The sequence below is a fragment of the Solanum lycopersicum genome, chromosome 5 (assembly GCF_036512215.1).
Source record: "Solanum lycopersicum chromosome 5, SLM_r2.1".
NCBI lineage: Eukaryota > Viridiplantae > Streptophyta > Magnoliopsida > Solanales > Solanaceae > Solanum > Solanum lycopersicum.
The window spans coordinates 37793674-37805934 of record NC_090804.1 but is presented as its reverse complement, the minus strand read 5'-3'; positions in this window follow the sequence as shown (position 1 = coordinate 37805934).

The following is a 12261-nucleotide window of genomic DNA, read 5'->3' as shown; positions in this document are numbered from 1 at the left end:
AATTTCATTCCAAGTTCATTATTCATTAGTCTACGTGTAAATATTTTAGTGTGATATTTTTTAAAAATTATTTTCCAATTTAAAAATAGAAAATAAGTACTTAGTTGACTTATTTTCCAAAAAAAATAAAAACATTTTCTTCCCTTGAATCAATATACACTCTTGGTTAACAAATATTTTTATGTTTTATTATTGTAGGTGTGAATGATATATTTACATTTAATTTTCATAATTTAGTGCATATCTATCATTATAAATTTTTATATTTATTACTTCATGTTTTTCTATTTTCCTCCAATAGGTCAGTACGCCCCATGCACCCTCAACAAATAATGGGAAGTTAAAATATTTTTCCTTTTTCTATTTTTCCTTCTTGTTGTATTTTAAATTTTTTTACTTAAATGCAAAAAAATTATAATGAAATCCATAAGAAAATGTTTTTGAAGATTTTTTGGGGATCACTGATCAACATACAAATGTTGAATTTCATTTACATTTACATTTGTATTTGATAGGTTAAAACGAAATAAGATTTTGTTAAATTACAATGATAAAACATTTTGACTAAGCACAAGTAAATTATTGTCACGACCCAAAACAGGTCGCGAGTGGCACCCACACTTATCCTACGATGTGAGCGAACCAACCAATCTGAACCCCAACATTCCAAACATAAATAACATAATTTAATGCGGAAGACTTAAACTCATTAATGAAAATAAAAAATCAACTTCTAATACTCAAACTTATCATTATCCCCAAAATCTGGAAGTCATCATCACAAGAACATCTATCCTCAAATCACTAATTCTAAGAGTATCTTGAAAGCTAGAATAAATAAAAAGCTAGTCCATGCTGAAACTTCAATGCATCAAGACATGATGAAGAAGATCCAGTCCAAGCTAGAAGCGTTAGCTCACCCTGAAATCCGGTGTAATGAAGACTGGCTAGAGTTGCCGTTGAGTTGAAGACGACGGTACGTTTGCTGTACTCCACAAATAACAAAGAAAGAAACATACAAGTAGGGGTCAGTACAAGACACAGGTACTGAATAGATATCGTCGGCCAACTCAAAATAGAAAATATTATATATCAGATCATATCATAAATCAACTACAATACTCAATCTGTAACTACAACATGCACAAGAATCTTTGATAAATAACGGCAAGTACACTCATGAGGATTCAAGCCTCCATATCATACTCATTTGGGAGATAGGTTCTTTTCATTCGAATTTATTAACATAATTTTGAGATTAATTATCTTTATTCCTCTTGTGTCGGTACGTGACACTCCGCTCCCCTACTACTATGTGTCGGAACGTGACACTCTGATCCCCTAATTCTACGTGTCGGTTCGTGACACCCGATCCCCTAATTCTACCTGTCGGTTCGTGACACACGATCCTCTAATTCTACGTGTTGATTCGTGACACCCGGTCCCCTAATTCTACGTATCGTTTCATGACACCCGATCCCCTAATTTTACGTGTCGGTTCGTGACACCCGATCCCCTAATTCTACGTGTCGGTTTGTGACACCCGATCCCCTAATTCTACGTGTCGGTTCGTGACACCCGCTCCACTAATTCTACGTGTCGGTTCGTGACACCCGCTCCACTAATTCTACATGTCTGTTCGTGACACCCGATCCCCTAATTCTACGTGTCGGTTCGTGACACCCGCTCCACTAATCCCATTCTATGAATTCATCAATCCTTCTTTTATACCAAGGCATCATCAATCTCATTACTTTAGTTCATCAAGCCTTCTTTTATACCAAGGCATCATCATTAACAAGAGGTTTTCAAAATTTAGGATTCAATAGGTTCATCATGCTTATTTTATCACAATTATATAAACACATCAAGCAAGCACACAATTAAGCATATAGAAGGGTTTACAATACTACCCAATACATATCATTCGCTATTAAGAGTCTACTACGAATAGCATAAAATCCTTAACCTACCTCCACCGAAGATTCGTGATCAAGCAAGAAAATTCCCCAAAGCTTGTGTTTCCTCTTCGTTCGTATCTCTCTCGATCGTTTCTCTTTCCCTCTCCTTGTTCTTTCTATTTTTCTTATTCAAACCCTCTGTCTTTTACCCTAATTAGCATATGATTAAGTATAAAAGATGAGGAATTAACCCACTAATTAACTCAAGGTTATCTCCTTTAAGCGCCAAGTAATTGAGTTATTAATATTAAACCACTAACTTTATAATTATAAGCAGGAATAGTCCAAAACGCCCCTTAAAATATTTACAGAAATCCGACCAGCCTGGGATTACACAGTCTGTGACGGGCCGTCGTGCCTGCGACGGTCCGTCCTGCTGAGTCGTCACAGAGTTCAGAGACTCAATTTCATCAAAGGGTCTTTGACGGTCCGTCGTGCCTACGACGGTCTGTCCTGCAATGTCGTCACGAAGTTCAGAGAGTCGATTTCAGTACCCAAATTTCAGAATTCTATGTGTTTTGGAACGAGACCCCCTCGACGGTCCGTCGTGCCCATGACGGTCCGTCGTGGGGTCCGTCGTCTCAGCCAGTTTTTTCAGAAATAAAATTTGCTGCTTAAAACGACTAAACAGGTCGTTACAATTATGCATTATATATACACAATAAGTTCAAATTTCATTGTAATGGGCACAAATTACATATTATATATACCTCAAACCAATTGGAAATTGCTCAAAAATACTGTCCTTTATACTTTTGGTGTAAAATGATCTCTTACCTTTGTTTTTTATTCAAAAGTACCCCTCCTTCCATATTTTGGTCTAAGAATACCCTTAAACTCAATTTAATTAAATTGATTTCTTTGCTAATTAGTTATTTGTTTTATTTGTTTTAAATGATAATATTTACTATTTAGAAAATATTAATGTAGGGTTATCCCATATATTTAAGTATATAAAAAAATTGTATAAATTTAAAAATAAAAATATTAAAATTTTAGAGACCCTAAAATGGCGCTATTTTGGCGCGCCGCCCTAGCCCCTCAACTGCATTTGGGGCGTGCCGCGCCAGACACCCCCCCAGGTGTTCTCCACGATTTTAAAACTTGTTTTCTGACCTTAATTCGAATAGCTTCCATTATTTTTCTTAACTTCTCTTAAATTGAATTACTCAATTCATGTATAGAAGAATCTACTCAAAATCCACTCTTTTAATCAACAAGGTTTTCTCAAGAACTCATCAATCTCATTCCAATTCAAGAATGAAAGTAATTCAAGAACACTTATCAAGATCATCAAACTTTTCAACTTTCTAGGACGAAATAACACTGAAAATAACACGATTGTTTAGTGGGTAAACGAATCCAATGCTATGTGAACTCACATACCTCTCTAGGGATAAATACTTAGTGAAATCCGCAATGAAACCTCATGAACTTGACAAAATCTTGACCTTTCTCCTCTTTTCTCTTCTTGAACACTTCTCTAAGAATCCAAACGTGATTATTAATTGCGTAAACTGAACCAATTCAGTTTAAACCCCTAATTAATTACTATAGACGAAATAAATCCGATAAAGGAAGAAAAAAACCAAAATACTGCTCTTAAATTTGGATAACTTTTCTTAAATTGACAATCCGACTTCAAAAAAGCATATTCCTCTAATTCGAGCTCAACAATTTTCAAACTCTGTAGGGTTGGAAAGAATATTCCAAGACCTTTCATTTGATATAGTATAGGCCATCTACCTCATAATGTACTAAAAGTTATGGTCATTTAAAGTTGACCTAAAACTCATAACTTAAGCATAACTTGCAAAATTGCAGATTTTGCTTTTTCAAAAGTGTAAATTAGGTATAAAGCATCATATGTAGTCATATTCTCAAGTTATGGCATAAGAGTATGATTTTCATTGTATAACATTTAATATATCAAGTTATAACATTTTTTAAAAAGAAAATAATGTTAATTTTAAATTTTTAAAATTAGATAGTAAAAAAAAGGATAAATTAATATTAGATAATGTGCGTGAAATTAGTTATAATTAATTACTGATAACTAATATGCACATTTTAGGGGATTTGTATTTTTTTTTAAATTTTAGATAGACACCATAAATGTCTCAATTAGTTTTGAATGCTAATAAGTTATGATTTTAATCCTTAAAAAACTATAATCTGTTATTTTATTTCCTTAAATGTGCATTCCTTGATTTTTTTTTCAGAAAGTGAGGATTATTCTGATATTTGAATATTGATATATATATTTTTTTTGAAAATTCTTAAAATTTGACGTTGAAAACGATTAGATTTAATTTGATGGAGAACATTGTGTCAATATTAATTAAACATGGTGGCACGTGGAATTCATCAGGTTAGTTTTTATTTATGATTTGTTATGTTTTAAGTATAAATTATTGGTTGTAATTATATATATTTTTTTGTTGTCATGTATGGAATGTGTCAGTTTTTTTTATTTCTGTTATATTGCAGATGCTGATATGATGTATTTTTTGTGATACAATTACGATGTTTTTCTGATACTATAAAAAATATTAAGTAATAGTAATTTTCTTCTGATGTGTAATTAAAATGAAGATTGGTGTGATAATTGATTACTGAAGAAAATACAAAAAATTTACTGATTTTGAATCATTGTGCGGTTTTATTGTGAAAAAAATATGAACAAAGTCTGACAATTTGTATTAATATTGTTTGAACGTAGTGAAATGTGAATTTTTGGTAAAAGCCACTCCATATTATATTTAAATTTCGAGGTGATAAAATTTTGTATATTGTTGAAATATGAAAACTATATTATTTATGTATGTAATGTATCAATATATTATATGAAATATGTATGAAAGCCCATTGTTTTTATTGTATATAACAGTGATTGATTTGTTATATATATATAAATTTTGTATAAAGTTTGAATTAATTGTGTATTAAATTTTTAATAAATTGTGTATGAAAGTGCATTTTAGATTGTATGTATCAGTTAATTATATATTATTTATGTATGAAACATTGGATTAATTGTGTATGAAACTGGATTTTTTTTGTTGTATATATTAGTGAATTATATATAAATTGTGTATGAATTTTGTATGAGTAATTTTATAATTTTATTATGTGGTGCACTAAATGTAATTTTAATGTTGTGAAACAGGAAAATACGTCGTCTTTGAGATGGAGGGCATCCTATGTGATACTTATACTCTTTATACTGGTTTAGTTATGCTATAGTAACTCAACTTAATATAGAAGAAAATATAAATTCTCTTGAGATAAAATATATTGTTAGAGAAATGTGTCCACCTATTCAAATTAATAATGATGTTGGGGTAAAGGTTTTTCTAGATCAGATGAGGGTGAATTTGAATTTCTTTACAAAATATCCATTATGCATCACTTTGAAAGATCATGAGTGAATTCTGATGTTAGATTATGACAGTCTAACATTGATTAGTACTCCAACAATTCTATCTTTTTGATCGAAATGAATTTAGATGGAGTTGTCAATGATAATAGTAAAATAGATAATGATATAATATGTGACCATTCCAACCTTTTTGTAGTTGATAATCAGATTTCGTGTTGCGCGATGTAATGCATCTAAGTAAGTGAGCAAAATTTTTTTAATTTTTTCATTTTTTTATTTCATTGTATATAATTGTAATGTATATTTTTTTAATTTTGAAACAGTTATTACCTGAATTGTATTTCTAAAACGTGTTCTTGGATGATGAGGGCATCTAGTTTGAAAAAATCAAATTTATTCAAAGTTAGGAAATATATTGCTTAGCACACTTGTTCTGTTAGAGTAAGAGTTTATGCCAAACGTCAAGGGATAACTGATGTTGTAGCTGTCTTGATAATGGAGAAGTATATTGATCCATCTAAGGTATATACTCCAAAAGATATAGCTGGTGATATGTTAAAATTGCATGGCGTTTTGTTGACGTACATACAGGCATGGAGAGCTAAAGAAAGAGCGGTAAAGTTGGTGCACGGAGATCTAGCAGAGTCCTATGTAAAATTACCTGGTAATTTTTAAATAAGAATAAATTTAAAGATTACTCATTGAATTGGACTGTTATGCTTTCGTATATTCTTTATGTATAAAATATGTATATTTTTTGTATAAATTGGACTGTTATTTTCAGGTTATATTTACATTTTGGAGCAAACATATCCAGGATATGTTTTGAAAATTAAAAAGAAAGAAGGTGATACATTTTTATACGCATTTGTTGCGTTAGAAGCCTGTCTTAAAGGTTGAGAATATTGTAGGCCAATTGTAGTTGTTGATGATGCGGGATTAAAATGTTCATATGGTGGTGGTACAATGTTTACTGCCAGCACAATTGATCCGGGAGGTAAATTTTTATCCTATTTAATTTTTTTATTATATAATATAATGAAAAAATATATAAATTGTATTTCTGATTTGTGTGATTTTTTTAAAAAATAATGAGCAGGTCATATACTTTCTTTGGCGTATGCGATAGTAGATTCTGAAAATGATGCTTCATGGACATAAAGCTTTGAGCAATTTAAAGAAGCATATAGAGTTAGACAAAATATGTGTTTTATGTTGGACCGAAATGAAAGCATATGGAAAGGGACTGCTAATGTATATCCTGAATCAGAACATTATGCATGCATATGGCATCTGTCAGTCAATGTGTTGAAGAATTTCAATAGAAATACTGAAGATTTGAAGATTTTGTTCTTTTCATTGGCAAAAGCTTATACAAAACAACAGTTGAGACAATTATGGGAAGAATAGATCAGATAGATACGCGCATACGACCATACTTGTTTGATATTTGTTATAGCAAATGGTCAAGAGCTTACTAGAATTGTAAGAGCAAATGGACCATGACTTCAAACATCGCGGAGTCATTGAATAATGTTAACAGGTTAGCAAGGAGGTTACTGGTGATTTCACTTCTTGAGTTTATGAAGGTAACAATTCAGAGGTGGATTCACAAGCATAATGAGGAGGCTGATAAGACAACATCGGATCTGAGAAAAAAATATGATATTTATCTACAGAAAAGTATTGCGTTGTCGTGCAATATGAGGGTATGTGTTTCACTGTATTGTATTTTTAATTCTAAATATTTAGTGGCATGTATAAAAAAAAATTACTTTTACATACGTGATACCTTCAACCGTTGATCTGCATGTTGTAGCTGAAGGAGCAAAGAAATACATATAAAATTTGAACACAAGGATGTGTAGTTGCGGAAGATTTCAACATAATGAGATACCATGTGGTCATGCAATTGCAGTTCTCCGGTAAAGAAAGTTACATGAAGCAGATTTTTGTTCTGCATTTAATAGCCTAAAAATTTTTAGAGATGCATATGTAATTCCTGTCGAGCCTATCTCATGCGAGAGTACATAGGATATACAAAGTTATATTTGAGAGCCTAATATGATGCCACCCGGTCCAAAAAAAATCAGCGGGAAAACCCAAATTTGAACGCTTGAAGAGATTCGCTGATGTGAAATTCAAGAGGACAAAAAGCACATGCAGTAGATGCCATCAAGATCACTACAACATTTTATGTCTCCAAACACCCTAGAAAAGTGTGGCCTAAACTATGAAAAATTTGGCCTTTGGTAAAAAGCCACACTTTTTGACATTAAGTCACACTTTTCCAGGTGTGGCCGAAAGCAGCGAAACCTTAGAGTTTAGACGACGCTTTACAAGCGTAGCCTTATCAGCTACGCTTAAAAGCGTATCCAAAAGGAAAAAAGGCCACGATTTTTACCTACGCTTAGAAGTAGTGCCATATGAGCAACACTTTTAAGCGTAGCCTCAAAGTAAAAAAGGCCACACTTTGTAGCTACGCTTAGAAGTGTTGCCTTATCAGCTACACTTACAAGCGTAGCCTAAAAGATAAAAAGCCACGCTTCTGCTGCTATGTTCATAAGTGTTGCTTTATAAGCATCACTTTGAAGCGTGGCCTTTGCTACCATATTGCCCACGCTTATCAACTGTTGCTTTTTCTATCTAATGTATGACAACACTTTGAAGTGTTGTCCTTGCTCAAGTGCATACACAATTTACAGTCCTATGCCACAATTTCTAATTACAATACTCCAATATTATATTGAAATAAATAATCTGTAGCGCTAATAAGTAATTCAAATTAATAGATTTCCCATAAAGTACTTCAAAAGATAGTATGTGTTGTGTACACATACCCATACTTATACATCAATATTCTAAATGTGTACACATAAATCAAATATGTATTTAAACTTTTACAATAGTTCAAAAACTCTTCATCATCCACTTCAAATATGATCACCTCCATTTCCCTACACAAATAAGATATTGGCAGTTATATAGAAGAGGTAAGACTTTCAGATTGCAACAATGAAATCCAATAGTTATAGAGAAAAGGAATTAATGAGGAGACACAAACAATAAGATTCTCCTATAATTATTTGTGTATTTGTTTGTAGTTATGGAAGCATGATTTACTGACGAAAATATTGATATATAGAAGCACAAAAGGCATAGTGAAAACATTAACAAAAGTTACATATTGCAGCAGCAGTTATGCTAACAACATGGATATTCTACAGAATGCTTCAGCAGTTACAGAAAATATTAACAACAAATCTGCAGATTGCAGATTCCACACTATGCACAAGTTTATTTGCAGAGAGGCGTAGACAATAATTTGGACTGTAGTATTGATAATATTCATGTGATTTCTTCGACTGTGAAAGCTGGTGATACGGGTATTGTTATTAGTGTTTCTGGTGCTTATGCAAATATGACCATGAATTGGAAATATTCATATTCCAATTGGTGGCTTCTTGTTCCTATTTCAGATAATGGAAAAGCTTCTATTCAGGTAAAATGTCGAAATTTGATGTGAAATTCTTGCTGTTATTAGCTCAAAATAGATTAAAAATGATATCTTTATGGTCATTGATTGCATTCAAGGTGCGCAAACTCAAAAAAATGAACTTAAAAGTATTTATGTGTTTGCATGTTCTATAGAAGCCAAAACTTGAACAATATAAAAGCAATTCTATCTTATTTGTATTAGGCAAATGAGGAGCACAACCACAGATGGTGGCTGCTGTGCAAGCTTTTGTGACTGTAGAACAGTTAACTGACTGAATCCTCAATATCCATTTCACTTCAGGTTTTCCATTGAACGATCTTTTGTTAGCTCTCCATGGATGATCCATGGGTAGAAAAACACGATGATCCATATAACACATTTTCCGACTATGCTTAAGATAGTGAGAATTAGTGTTATAGTTACAACAAGGGAAAGCAAACTTTCCTTTTGTACTCCATCCAAACAACATAGCATATGCAGGAAAGTCATTGATTGTCCACATAAGAGCTACTCTCATTTGAAAAGTTTGATTTCTTGAAGCATCATATGTTTCAACCCCAGAATTCCACAACAATTTTAACTCATCTATCAATGGTTGTAAGTAAACATCAATGTCATTTCCAGGTGATCGTGGCCCAGGTATAAGTAATGAAAGTATAGAATATTCAGATTTCACGCACATCCAAGGCGGCATATTATACGTCATCAACATAACTAGCCATGTGCTATGAGATATACTCATGGTTCGAAATGGATTGAACCCATCACTTGCTAATCCAAGTCTCACATTGCGAGAATCTAGTGCGAAATCTGGATGCAACCTATCAAAATCAATCCATGCTTGACCATCAGCGGGATGCCTTAACTTTCCATCTTTTGAACGCTCCTCATCATGCCACCTCAAAGAATCTGCCGTCTTTGAGCACATAAATAACCTTTTGTGTCTAGGAATTAATGGAAAGTGTCTCAAAGTCTTTGCTGAAACTCGATGTGATTTTTTAGAAGACTCAACCTCACCATCAACTTCAGGATTTTCAATATATCGTGAAGCTCCGCAAGTATGACAAAATTTATCATCCTTATGATCATTCCTAAACAACATGCAATCATTTGGACATTCATCAATTTTCTCATAATCAAGGCCGAGATTCTTGACCATAGACTTGGTTTTATTATAAGAGGGAGGAATGTTCAACTTGGGCATCGCCTCTTTTAATAACTCTAAAAGATAAGTGAATGATTCATTGGTCCATCCGTGTAGACACTTCAACAAATATAAACGAAGTGTGAATGATAATTTAGAGAATCCTGTACAACCAGGATATAATTCTTGGCTTGCCTCTTCAACTAAGTTATAGTATTTCTTGGCATCTTCATTTGGACCATTATAAGCTCCTTTTGCCTGTGCAACATCTCTAAATTGATCATTCAACAATTCATCAATATCATCACGCGAGCAATCCATATCATCTTCAACTTTAAACTTGATATCCCATTCTCCATGATTGATCCATCTAGTATAACCTTTAACAATATGCCAATGCACTTGGTCATTTAGTGTGTTTCACACTTGAACCTAACCTTTCTCGGGTTACTTCATTTATTTACATACATCTTAGGTTAACTTATTCTTAAACATAAGCTATACTTATGGGTCTATACATGCTAGCCATGAGGTTTCATTCATAGTTCGTTAAGTGACTCATATCTTTCTAAGATTATGTAGTATAAGACTTATGTATCTTGTAGGTATGCCAAGATTTTGATTTCTATCTAAGTAGATGACACTATTCTTGAACATTTAATTCACGTGTCATTTATGTATCAATAAGGAAATTTGGGAAGAGAACCCAAATTCGAATCCCTTGTACATTACCTACATTTCCCCTTGACTTTAATTTTAGTCATCGTGACATTGTGAAACTAGATCGAGCCCAACATCAACATTCTACATTTATTTTTCTCCTTTGATTCTCATCTTATTTTTCTGAAGGGTTGTGGGATCGACCCCCACAACCCTTTTCATTTTTCATTGTAAAATTGTGTTGTCCAATTCGCCTAGATCAAGAGGTTGTGGGATCAAACACCAACAACCTCTTTTTATTTTACTCTTTATTTTGCTGGAAATTGGGAGGTTGTGGGTTCAAACCCCCACAGCCTCCTTAATTTATTTTTATTTAAAATTTGCCTTAGCTAAGCTTAGGATGTGAGGTTGTGGGATCGATCCCCCACAATCCCACTTTATTTTCCTATTTAATTCGCCCATTCTCCCTTCCATCCTTGAGGTCGTGGGTTCGATTCCCATGCATAACACTTCCTTTCTTTTGGTTTTATTTCCCTTCATTCGCTGCCTGGAGGTCGAGGGTTCGATCCCCACGCCTCCCATTTTATTTATTCAAATTGTTTCTCTCTCCTTCCTCAGCCAGTAGATCCCGTTTCGAATCCTCCCAACCCCTTTCCTTTTATTGAAAATTTAAGTTATCACACGGGTGAGGTCACAATATCGAATACTAGTGGTATCACCCCTTTAAAATTAATTAAATTTTTTCCAGATTTCTTCATTAAACTTTAGCCTAAACTAAACTTATAATTTTTGACTGGAAACTTATTCATTTTCTTACTTATTTTCATAAATATTTTCCACTTCTAAAGTCAGGAAGATTCACGGATCGTTTAACACTTTTTGGGGTGTATTTCATAGATTCGTTTAACCAACATAATGACACTCAAATCAGCCCCATTTCCATTTTAATGAACATCACGATTTACATAGGTTTATACATGTAAAAATAACAATCAAAACAATATCAAACTTGAAGCCTTAACATGAGACCTCATTAACAGTACATTCAGTGTAACCTTTTTGTACATACACACACTTGCTCATACTTCCGAATACATGGTTGTCTTTCCTACGATTTCAAGTATAAAAACAAAATCATGTTGATATCGAAATAATAACATACACCTAAATCTACCAGCAATCATACCCAACCTACAATTCATTGGGAGCTAGTGACAGGGGCATGCAAAAGGGAAACAATCCTAGTTTTCGAATGAATAACCTGAAACTAAAGGGGTCTCTTGAGAAAGGGACCAAAAGAGGAAAAAACACATACCTTATTTTGATGTTCAAACCTTGAAGTTTCGGCCCAAACCCTCTCCAAAACTCACGTCCAAGCCAAGTTTCAACACAAAACTTTCGACGGAAAAAATCTTTGTTTGCCTAACGTGTTCACTTAGCCGTTTTCTTATATTTTCATGTGAGTTCTTCAAGTGTGAAGAACTCTAGTAATTTTTTTCTGTTCTTGTATTTTTTTAGGAAGAGAGAAATTCTGAAAAACAAATGGAGAAACGTGAGAGAGATGATGTAACGACCTGTTTAGTCATTTTGAACAGCAGATTTTATTTCTGGAAAA